Source organism: Canis aureus, chromosome 5 (genome assembly GCF_053574225.1).
Source record: "Canis aureus isolate CA01 chromosome 5, VMU_Caureus_v.1.0, whole genome shotgun sequence".
NCBI lineage: Eukaryota > Metazoa > Chordata > Mammalia > Carnivora > Canidae > Canis > Canis aureus.
In genome coordinates, this window is record NC_135615.1 from 67057324 (window position 1) to 67068909 (window position 11586).

Below are 11586 nucleotides of genomic sequence, written 5' to 3' on the forward strand. Positions count from 1 at the left end.
TTCAAATCTTGATGTTTGTGGATTGAGTTTGTCAACCAATTAATACAACTCAATAGCACAACTTTCTTTTCCCGAAGATGATCTCAAACTTGGAGACAGCCCCAGTTTGCCTGCTTCTCATTGAACTGTCACTCACATTCTCTCGCTTCAACTTCTGCATCCCTAATAGCCTTTGACAGCTATGAGTCAATGTACCATTTAGACCCCCAAATCTGATTTTGATTTCTAGCTAGTTTGATCAATTTTTAGAAAGTTCAGCAGTTTTCTTCTATAACCTGAACATTTAAGCCTGAACTGCAAAAACTATTGGTAGTGATGGAGATTTTTAAATGACTCATGTTCAGCCCATTCTGACCATCTATCATTTATTCAACAAATGTCCGGGGAGCTTTGCTCTGTGCCCAACACTGTGCTGGTGAAGAGCATTCTATGGTGGATAATATCGCTATTCCACTAACCTCCATCACCTCGTGGTTCAGCAGAAGGGAGGAATTCAACAAATTGGCTCACAGATAAAATTAGATTCACAAATTGGGATACATACTATGAAGGAAAAAAAATGAATCTGAGGAGGAAAAGTTAGAAAACATTTATTTGAGCAGGACATGTAAGTTGAGGCCTGAGGATGAGCAGGAGTGGACAGGCAAAGTGGGGGATGTGCAGGATGGGGAAAGCATTCGAGAGGGAGCTGTGTGTATAAAGTCCCTGAGGAAGGACAGAGCTTGGTCTGTTCAGGGTCCTGGGAGCCAGCCAGTGTGGCTGGAGTAGAGGTGAGAAGGAAGGGTGGAAGGAAGGGTGGGCAGCTGCCTCTGATGGACAAGAAATGTTGGATAAGCTGGGGCTCCTGTGAGAGGAGGGCAGCCCCATGCCCTTGAGCAGTGGTTGTTGGGGAGCCACTGAGGTGCAGTATGAACCATCCTGATCTGGTTGTCAAGATGCCAAGTTCTAGAGAAAACCACTTAGCACTGTGGCAGGGGTTAAATGGGAAAAACATGTAGAAAACTGAGTCTTGCATACAGGAACCACTCAATAAATGGTGGCCTCAGCTCTCAGCTCTCTCATGCAGAGTAATGGTAAGTTCTTCCCTTTTCTTGAGCCACAAAGTCTATAAATGAAAGAAATGGAGCAAATGTCTTGAAAGGTCCTTTCCTACAGAATTTGAATGGGGAGGTTTGCACACTTGGGAGAGAAGCAGCCTATCTAGATTTCAGGGTCTCTTCTGAGTAAGAATGGGACATGCTTCAGCCTGCCAACCCCAGGCCATGCTCTGTCTGTCCCATTTCTTCTCCCAAGCACCATTGGCCCACATGCCTGGCTGACTTGCTAGAGGGTGGATAGGCCCTGACTTGATCCTGGTGTTCTGAACAGTCAGCATGGGGTTAGTGAGAGACCCTGTTAGATCAACAAAACTGCCCTGGGCCTTGGTCCTTGGTATCCACCAAAGCATCCTTAAATTAAGAATAAGTAACATGTACTTGAGTTCACATCAACCCCCAACCCCCGCCCTAGTCCTTCACTCCCCACTGCTGGTCTGTCTCCAAATTCCTACCCGAAAATAACTAAGTAGAGTGGCTGAGAACTACCACAGGGTCCAAGAGACTTGGGTTTGGATCACTTGTGTGATCTGGGGCAAGCTTCTTCTCTGAGCCCATTTCCCTATCTGGAAAATGGAGATTACAATATCACAATGGTGTTTTGTGAGAATCACCGGAGATAAGATACACAGACTGTGTAGCATCATGCCCAACTCACTACACATTTTCATTATGAGCAAATTGTTAACATCACTGAATTATTATTTTAAAAATTATTATCATGGATGCCTGGGTGGCTCAGTAGGTTAAGTGTCCAACTCTTGATTTTGGCTCAGGTCATGATCTAAAGGTCATGAGATCAAGCCCTGTGTTAGGTTCCATGCTCAGTGGGGGGTCTGCTTGAAATTCTCTCTCTCCTTCTCTCTCCCCCCCACCCTGCTCTCTGTCTCTCTCTAAAATAAACAAATCTTTTAAAAATTATTATCATAATCAGTAACAGAATGAATTCATAATAAGACCAATGAAACTGAGAGCAAAGTAGGGGCTGAGGCCAGATACTCCACTTGCCATAGGTACCTGAAGGTTAGATCATCATAGTTAGAAAGAAAAGCAGACTCCTAACTCTGGGAAATGAACTAGGGGTGATGGAACGGGAGGAGGGCGGGGGGTGGGGGTGAAAGGGTGACGGGCCCTGAGGGGGGCACTTGACAGGATGAGCACTGGGTGTTATTCTGTATGTTGGTAAAATGAACACCAATAAAAAATAAATTTATTATTAAAAAAAAAAAAGAAAAGAAAAGCAGAAAGACCTGGTGAGCCTCAGGCTGCCTAAGGGGGAGGAAGCAGCAAGGCAAAGGTGTTTGGGAAGTGTCTGGGAAATGTCACAGGTGTCTCCCACAATTTGGGAGAACTATAGCCCTACTGTATCCTCTTTAGTTGCAGACATGGCTCAGGAACTGGAGGACATACTCCAGAAGCCCAGTCTTCTGTGTGAGCTGTGTGGCTGTGAGGCTGTCATTAGTCTGTAGCTTACCTCTGTCCACACTCCTAGCCTTCTCAAACAAAAATGCCCTTACACAATCAAGCTGGACATGTCCACTAAGCATAAGAAATGACTTTTGGTCTGTCCAAAAATTGGAAAGTTAGAGAATTCATAGATTTCCATAGGGTAAACAATGTTGACAAAGGTTTGTGCACTATACTTTGTTCCAAGTACTTGATATGAATAAACTAGTTTAATTTTCACATGGCCCTCTGAGGCAGGGTTCTATTAGTATCCCTCTGTCAGTATCCAGATGAGGGGACTGGGCTTGGAGACACCTGCCCCAGGTCACTAAGGTAGATTTCCTTGACTGAAACTCATGACTTTACCTACCACACTGGAGAAAACAGCTTACTGTAGGGTACTGCCTCTTTGCCAGCCCATTTGGGCTTAGTGCCACCACACTCAGACCCAGGCATGCTCAGCTGGCACAGTCAGGACTTCCATGCAACCAACTTGGCTCTAGACCCCACATATGGTGCCATGCTGCCTCTCAAAGGAGTCCACATTACTAAAAACACATTTTTTCTCAAAGTTCCTTCTGATTCAAAAGTCAGGGAATCTCAGCCAGAACCAAGTTCTCCTGGGGGTATACTTCAGAGCATGTGCTTTGAAAATAGACAGAGATGAGTTCCAATCTTGCCTCCTCCACCTCCTGAGACAAATCACAATCTTGCCTCCTCCACCTCCTGAGACAAATCACTACTTTGCAGTCATAGTATCTACTTCTTATTATTTAACCACTGCCTAACACACAGTAAGTGCTCAGAGCTCTGCCCATTGCCAAGGAAGCCAGAAGCAGCAACCTCCTCACTCAAGCCTGAACCACAGGCAGCTTTACAAAAGTGACCTCCAACAGATTTCCTGGGCAACATGGCCACGCTATTCCAATTCATTAGCCAACCGTGACCTTTCAACTTGTGGCTGGTAAGCTCAGACCTATGTCTTGAAGACATCTACCATTTTTGTTTTGATTGATTGAAATGCATTGATTTGAGCCACATCCAGCCATATCCAGGCCAGGAGTCTCTCCCAACAGCTGAAGGAGAGAAGATTCACCCAAGAGCCACAGCCAGGACCTCAGAGCAAGCAACTTGACCCTAAAGCAAGGTATAAGACCCTCTCCTCCTCTTCTCTCTTCAGAAGTGTTTAAGTGCATCAGTAACTGAAGAAAGGTCAGTGCATGGCTCAGGTAAAAGCAAATTCTGAGCAAATCCCTCAAATTATCCAAGGGGCATGGGGAACTGCTAGCTCAAGTCATGTGTCCCTTTTGTTCTGGGCTCCATATTGTCTTGGGTAGAGGTAGGGGCTGTCCCCTTACACTTAACTTTCGGTTAGCATTAGCTTAGCTATGAAAGACTCTTCCAGAATGTCAGGGTTGTGAACTCCTGACAGTCAGGGGAGTAAGGAAAGCCTCTCTTTATATGAAGAAAGATTGGAAATCATCTTCTTAGGATGGCTCACACAGAACAGTAGGAGAAGCAGAAGGGAACAATGATAATGAGCACCCAGCATTCTTCAGACTGAAAAATTTTCCAAGACATGATGCAGGGATGGTGCCTTATTAAAACTACTTGTTTTAAAAATCAGCTTTATTGAGGTATAATAGTACAAAGAGCTATGCATATTTGATATGTGCAATTGGATGAGTTTGGAAACAGGCAAACATTCATATTACCACCAGCACAGTAAGGTAACAGATATATCCCAACACCTCCAAAGTTTCCTTATGTCCTTCGTGACTTAATTTTTTTTCTTTTTGTTTTGTTTTGTTTTATGGTAAGGACATTAAACATAAGATCTACTCTCTTAACAAATTCTGAAGTGCATCATGCTGTAATGTTAACTATAGACACTGTCCTGTACAGCAGAGCAGACCTCTAGAACTTGTTCATCTTGCTTAATTGAAACTTTATACCCAGTGAACATCTCCCCATTTCTCCTTGTCTGGAGCCTCTGGCAGCCACCATTCTGTTCTCTGCCTCTATGAATTTGACTATGCTACATATCCCTTATATATAAGTAGAACCATGCAGGATTTGTCCTTCTGTGACTGGCCTATTTCACTGCTACTTTTGAAAGGTCCCACAAGATATTGGCAGTCATACAAGTACAATAATATAATAAGCTTTTTATTTTAAGTCTTCTACAGAAGAATACTGAGATTACTTTTCCAAAGTTCTTTGAGGGCTGTCAAAACTCCCACTGACTCCCTCAAGCAATTGCCTTCCTTTGTATTCCTCTGGTCTCTCTGTCCTGCCAATTTCAGCATTTATGGCATCACATCTCAGCTGCTCTCATGTGTCCTTTCTCTCCACTAGAGTAGAGCTAAGAGCAGAAGCCATGTTTTCTTGCAGACAGCACGTCATAAGGGCTCAGAAAATGTGTGGGGGGCCAGCAATAAACTACAACCACCACTTGTATACCACTTCCATGAACATTATCTCCAGCACACAAGAGCCCCACAGTTGGTATTATTGTTAGCCAGTTTATAGGAAAGCAAACAAGGAGGGAGAGACTAAGTGTCTCTGCAGGCTCACAAAACTGAAATGTGGGGTTGGGGCTAGAACACAGATGTGTCTGAGCTCCTGCTTTATATTCCCTCCAGGATACCCATCTGTTCTCATAGTGAAGTCAAAGGAGGCCTGCTATCATCAAGTGTGCACACTTTGCAGGTGAATAAAGAGAGGCTCAGAGAGATGCAAATTAATAGCTAATAAAGAACATGATCAATAAACCAAGACTACAGGCTCCTCCTTTCTTCGTGAGCCTTGCACCTACTCTTGTCTCTGCTCAGACCTCATTCCCTAGCACATGTGCACACACACACTTCACATGGCCCTAGCTGTATCCTTATGGCCTGCTATGAGCTGAATGTTTGTGACCTCCTAAAATCCATATGTTGAAACTTTCATTTCTAGTGTGATGGATTTTGGAGATGAGGTTTTGGTGAATTAATAGGTCATGAGATGGAGTCCTCAAATGAGATAGTGCCTCTATAAGAAGACACATGAGAGATTTTGTTCTCTCTCTCTCTCTCTGCCATGTGAAGACACAAGAAGAGAGACGGCCATCTGCAAACCAGGAAATGGGCCCTTTCCAGGAACCTGAACATGCTGGCACCTTGACCTTAGACTTCCAGCCTCCATTACTGTGAGAAAGAGAGAGATGTTTGTTGTTTAAGAAATGTTTAAGCCACACATGCTATGGTATTCTGCATAGTAGCCTCAATTGACCAAGACATAACCAAGAGTTATCTTAAGCCTTCTGTCCTGTCCCCTACTGGGTCCCTGAGCTCACTTCAATCACATACCTGAATGACTTAGGCCTGCCCTACGATCATTGGAGCACTGTCAGTCTCCCTATCCTGCCAAGAGCAAGAAGGCAGGGCCTATGTTGGACATATCTTTGGAGTCCCACGGATGACCAGACTACTATTGCAGATGACTGACACAGCGCATGTTGGTCCTCCAGTAGGCCTACCCATTCACTCCTACTTGACCCTTAGCTTAACTGAACCAGCATATTCAACTGAACCACTGATTGATTGTTTTTATAGTTCAGGCCAACCTTAAGATAGCCCAGTGTTCTCATCCACCAATGGTAGGAATGAATGCTAACCTGGGTTTTCTGAAGTAGTCTTCAGTGTCAGAAGCCTTGGAAATGTGCTTGCCTTTGACAATGACTCTTCTTCCAAAAATGTATCTGCATATTAACCTGTGCTGTCCCCCAGGATTTGTGTCTGAGGACATACAAGGCAGTATTTTTTCCAATTAAAAAAATTAGATTCACCATAATTATCTAACAATAGTAGAATTAGGCAGAGCAATTGTGGTTCATCAAATAAGGAAACCCTCTATGTACAGCCGTGCATGCTGTGTGTTAGAGGAATACCTATGGATGTGGGAAAATTCTCACTATACAGTGAACTGTATCCTTGGGGCCCTGATTTCTGGGAGTCCACTTGGGGCTATCTGGCATAGATATATGAGAAGTTTCAGTAAACTTCAATTTTCACTGATTTTTTTTTTAAAGTGACTTTTTGATTTCTGATTACAAAAGCTTACTGTAGTCAACAGGGCTTATCTAGGCAGGAGGATCATGGCTGCTCTTATTTCTTTGTGCCATTTTGTATTCTATTAAATGAATCAATTCCATATTTTTATAAACATTATCCAAAAATTTTTCAAAGGAAAACCACTTGTTAGGTAATAAAGTAGAATATAGTTCGCTTCCCTCGCATCCCAAAATATTTCCTCATAGAAAATTTAGAACATACAGAAAAGTAGAAAGAAAAAGAAAACAAAATGCCCAATAGTGCCACAGTTCAGAGATTAACATTGCTACAACCTTGGTATATTTTAAATTCATCTTTTTCTTTATATATACATATGTATTTGTCTTACTGTTGTGAGCTATGTGAACTATGATATGCTTGTAAGAATGGTTCTCAGGGAAAAGTACACCCAGGTCCAATTCTCAAGGGGAAGAGTGTGCCTGAGCCCTGTGATGGCTCATAGCTTTCTGCCTGGGTTCTGCAGACCTTGAGAATTTCTCAGTTCTGCTCCAGATTAATATTTCTTTCTTTCTGTTGTAAATTTGGGGGGCATTTACTCTCCTTTCCCAGAATCTCCTGGACTGAAGTCCTCTCTCTCTCTTTCTCTCTCTCTCTCTGTAAGCAGCACACCACTCCTGCAAAAAGTCTCTAAACCAGCAGTCTCTCTGCTCTGAGAAGATCAGAGCAGTTGGGAGAACATACAATACAGGAAAGGAGGCACCAGGGTCCTGAGGGCGGGGGTCTGTTTACATGCTGCTGCCTGTGGGTATATGGAGGTCCTCTTCATTAACTGTTGCAGTGTAGTATTCTCCAGTTTGGATATGCCACAGTTCACTTGGCTGTTCTTTCTGTTTACCACTCTATTTGTGTCTGTATGTTTGCAGACAGAGCTAAGTTCTATGAGGGTCTAGCACATGGGTCCCTGTGCATTCATAGGTTACCACCATGATGAAGCTTCTTGTACTTCATGTCTCCACATACTCAGCCCCCTGGGCAGGACTGGCCAGCACAGGGCAGGTCCAGTCATCATCCTGTCCTAAATTCCTGCCTTCATGTGGTCAGCTGACCTAGGTAGGTGTTGGTCTGGGTTGTGGCAGAAATGGCCAGTTGCCCACTCAGTATCTATTCTTCCTTCTGCCTCAGTAGGAGACTCCAATTTTATTCTGAAGTCAATGTGCCCAGCTAGCAGATCCTTCATTTACCAGCCTTCCTTGAAGATTGCAATATCCAGTGGGTTGTACACAGACATATCACTGTGGGATGTAGAGGCACCCTTCTTAAGAAGGTGACAGCTGACACATGGCTTTTTGCCATATTCCCCTTCTGCTTCCTAGTGGGAATGTGGCTATGATAGCAGGGGCTCCAGAGACCCTTCTGGATTGAGGGCGACCTTGATTCTGCAAAGGATGGTGGAAGAGGAAGAGCCCAGAGCTTGGCACCCTGGTGATGGCATAGCCCCCATGAGTTCTAGACCGCTCACATCCAGACTCCTTTCATAAGAGTGGATAACAAACTCCTGCCTTGATCTAGAGCTGTTACATCTGTGCCCTGTTACTATTAATAGTTCTCTCTAGTTACAAGTCTCAAAGGGTGACCTTCAGAAGTTTGCTCAGTTGTTAATGAGAGACCACACTGTCAATTCAGTATTGTTCCTGTGTGCACAGCTCCCTCCTGCAGGAACCCCAGCAAGCAGAAGGGTGGTTGTGGGGCAGGGGAGCCTCCAGCTCTCCAGCATTGTCCAGCTAGCATAGTTATAGGAGGCAAAATCTTGTCGGACAGGGAAGAGGGGATGAGAAGACAGCTTCCCAAGGGAGTCAAATATGCATACACATCTTCATATCCTTCTGTGGTCTGCTTGCCATTTTAATATTTTCAAGTGCTAATGTGGTGTAAGTTTTGCTGGAACATACAGCTCACAGTTACCAACCAATTAATCTAGACAGACAGGAGGTTGAGTATTTAAGAGGGGACTTGTTAGACCCTATGAAAGCAACCCCACAGCAACCAGAAGCACCAAAGCACCCCTTCCTCAGAGGCTAAGCCCAGCACAGCTGACAGAGCTGCACCTCTCAGCCAGCAGCCTTTGTAAAGTTCTGGAGCTCTGAATGCAGCCCAGATGGTGGTTTCCAAGGGCTCACAGAACTTTGAAAACTTATCACAGAAATGCTGTCGCAGGATGCACACTGCCTTTCTGAGATCTGGCACCTCATATGTCATGCCCTGTGGTATTTCAAACTTCCGCTCTGTGAGTACCATAGTTCCTTGCACCTGGCTCTGGGGGAATGGGCACACAGACTCACGCAATCCCAGGGTTTGGGAAGTGACCTTCTTGTGTATATTAGTTTGCTAGAGCTGCCACAACAGAGGACCACAGAATGGGCAACTTGCACAACAGAAATATATTGCCTCACAGTTCTGGAGGCTGGAAGTTGAGATCAAGGTGTCAGCAGGTCTGGTTTCTTCTGAGTGCCTTGAGAGAAAGGTCTGCTCCTGGCCCCTCTCCTTGGTTTATCGATCACCTTCCCCCTGTGTCTCTTCATGACGTCTTCCCTCTGTGTGTGTCTATTTCCAGGTTTCCCCTTTTTATAAGGTCACCAGTCATGTTGGATTAGGGCCCACCCTAATGATGTCATTTTAACTTGGTTACCACAATAAAGACCCCATTTCCAAGTAAGGTTACATTCCAAAGGGGTTAAGACATATGAATTTGGGGTGGGGGAAATAATTCCATCTGTAACACCATTAAACAGGTTTGGAGGTCACAACAAGAACCATGGAGGTAACAAATAAGTGATCCCCACATGGGTGGTAACTTGTGTCAAAAAACATCAGACAGGTACAGGCTCAGCCCCAGCCAAAGGTACCTGTTGGGCACCTTCTGTTTGTCCCTCCAGCCCTCTCCCCCATCCTTATCCACTCTATTCTGTGCTCAGCAGGCCAGTTTTTATGGATGGCATCTAAGGGCTCCCTGGCCCTGTAGTTCTCAGATGGTTCAGAACCATCTGAGATGGTCAGCCACTAACCACGTGTTGAATATTAGAGTCCTCCAGAGATAAAGAACCAGATATACATAAGAGAGATGTATTATAGGAATTGGCTCACATACCTATGGAGGCTGGGAAGTCCTATGATCTGCCATCTGCACCTAGAGACCCAGGAAAGGCAGTGGTGTGATTCAGTCCAAGACTGAAGGCCTGAGAACAAAGGGACCCAATGGTGTAAATTCCAGACTGAGTCCAAAATCCAGGCACACCAATATCCAAGGGCAGAAGATGGATGCCCCATCACATGCAGAGAGCAAATTCACTCCTCCTCTGCTTTTTTGTTATATTCAAACCCACAGTGGAATGGATAATGCCCACCTGCACTGGGTGGGAAGTAATATTCTCTGCTTAGTTTTACTGATTCAAATGCTAATCCCTTTGGAAACACTCTCATTGATACACTCAGAAATAATGTTTTACCAGCTATCTGGGGATGTCTTAGCCCAGTCAAGTGGACCCAAAATTAGCCATTGCATGTAGTTATTTAAATTTAATTTTGGGATCCCTTGGGTGGCTCAGTGGTTTAGCACCTCCCTTCAGCCCAAGGCGTGATCCTGGAGTTCCAGGATCGAGTCCCACATCGGGCTTCCTGCATGGAACCTGCTTCTCCCTCTGCCTGTGTTTCTGCCTCTCTTTCTCTCTCGAATAAATAAATAAATAAATAAAGTCTTTTAAAAATTTAATTTCAAATTACTTGAAATTAAATAAAATTTACACTTTAGTTGGTCTATCACACTAGTCACATTTCAAGTGCTTAATAGCCACAAGTGATTGGTTGCTATGGTTTTGAATAGTGCAGATAAATAACGTTTCCATCATTACAGAAAGTTCTATTGGGTGGCAATAGTTCAGTAATGAGAAGTTCCAGGGGCGTATTCAGAAGGTGGGAGGGGAATGGACAAGATGTCTGTTCCCCAGCTTCTTTCCTGCCAGGTTGCTTAGAGTTGGCTATGACTCTGTTGAGGCCACATCCCCTATCAGAGAGCAACTTCCACAACTACTCTCTCTAGCTTGCTGTAACTGCTCCCTCCCTTTGTGCCTTCAGGCTCCCCACTGTTTCCAGCCCTGGAGTGCAGTACCATCTCTTGCTGGTTTCCCTAACACTAGGGAAACATACACCTCATCTGACCAGTTACCTGTTCCTATAACAAGACCTTATCCTGTTGGAATGCCAGGACAGTGTTGCCAGATCTTCTCATTTTTCAAGAAAAGCTGGAAATCTAGATTCTTATATGAAATCTAGAACTTGAACACAGCAACCATCTCAAAAACTATTTTTTTTCAAAAACTATTTTTAAACATTATGTAGGCAACACAAACTCATCTACTGCTGAGTGTGGTCCATAATTGGCAACCTAAGCTGATGGTCACCCACTGTGTTTGAGCAAGCCCCCTCCCCAGTGGCTTTAGAATGCCTCGTGATGTCCTCTGGATAACTACCACTTTCCTATCTCTCCTTTTCCCAGGGTCTTAAAGGAATATCACTTTCCAATTCCCAACTGTGACTTACTCCCTCTGCCTTTCCTTCATGTGGTAGTTACCTATTATCATAGTGGCTTCAAACACAGACATTTCTTACTCCACAGTTTCTGTGTGTCAGGAATCACACACAACTTTGCTAAGTCTGTCTCTCATGAGCTGACATCCAGGTATCAGTCCAGGGCCATGGTCCCTCAAGGTTCTTTTTGGAAAGACTCTTTCAGGCTCTCTCAGGCAGTTGTTGGCAGCATTCTCCAAGGCCATTGGACCAGGAGCTCTGGTTTCTTGCTGGCTGTTGACCAGCATGTGGGCCTCTACACAGGGTGGCTTACAACATAGCAGCTGGTTTTGCCAGAAGAGTGAGCAGGAAGAGAGGGGCAGAACATGAGAGTGTGGCATCAACCCTAATCTTGGAAGTCACACCCAATC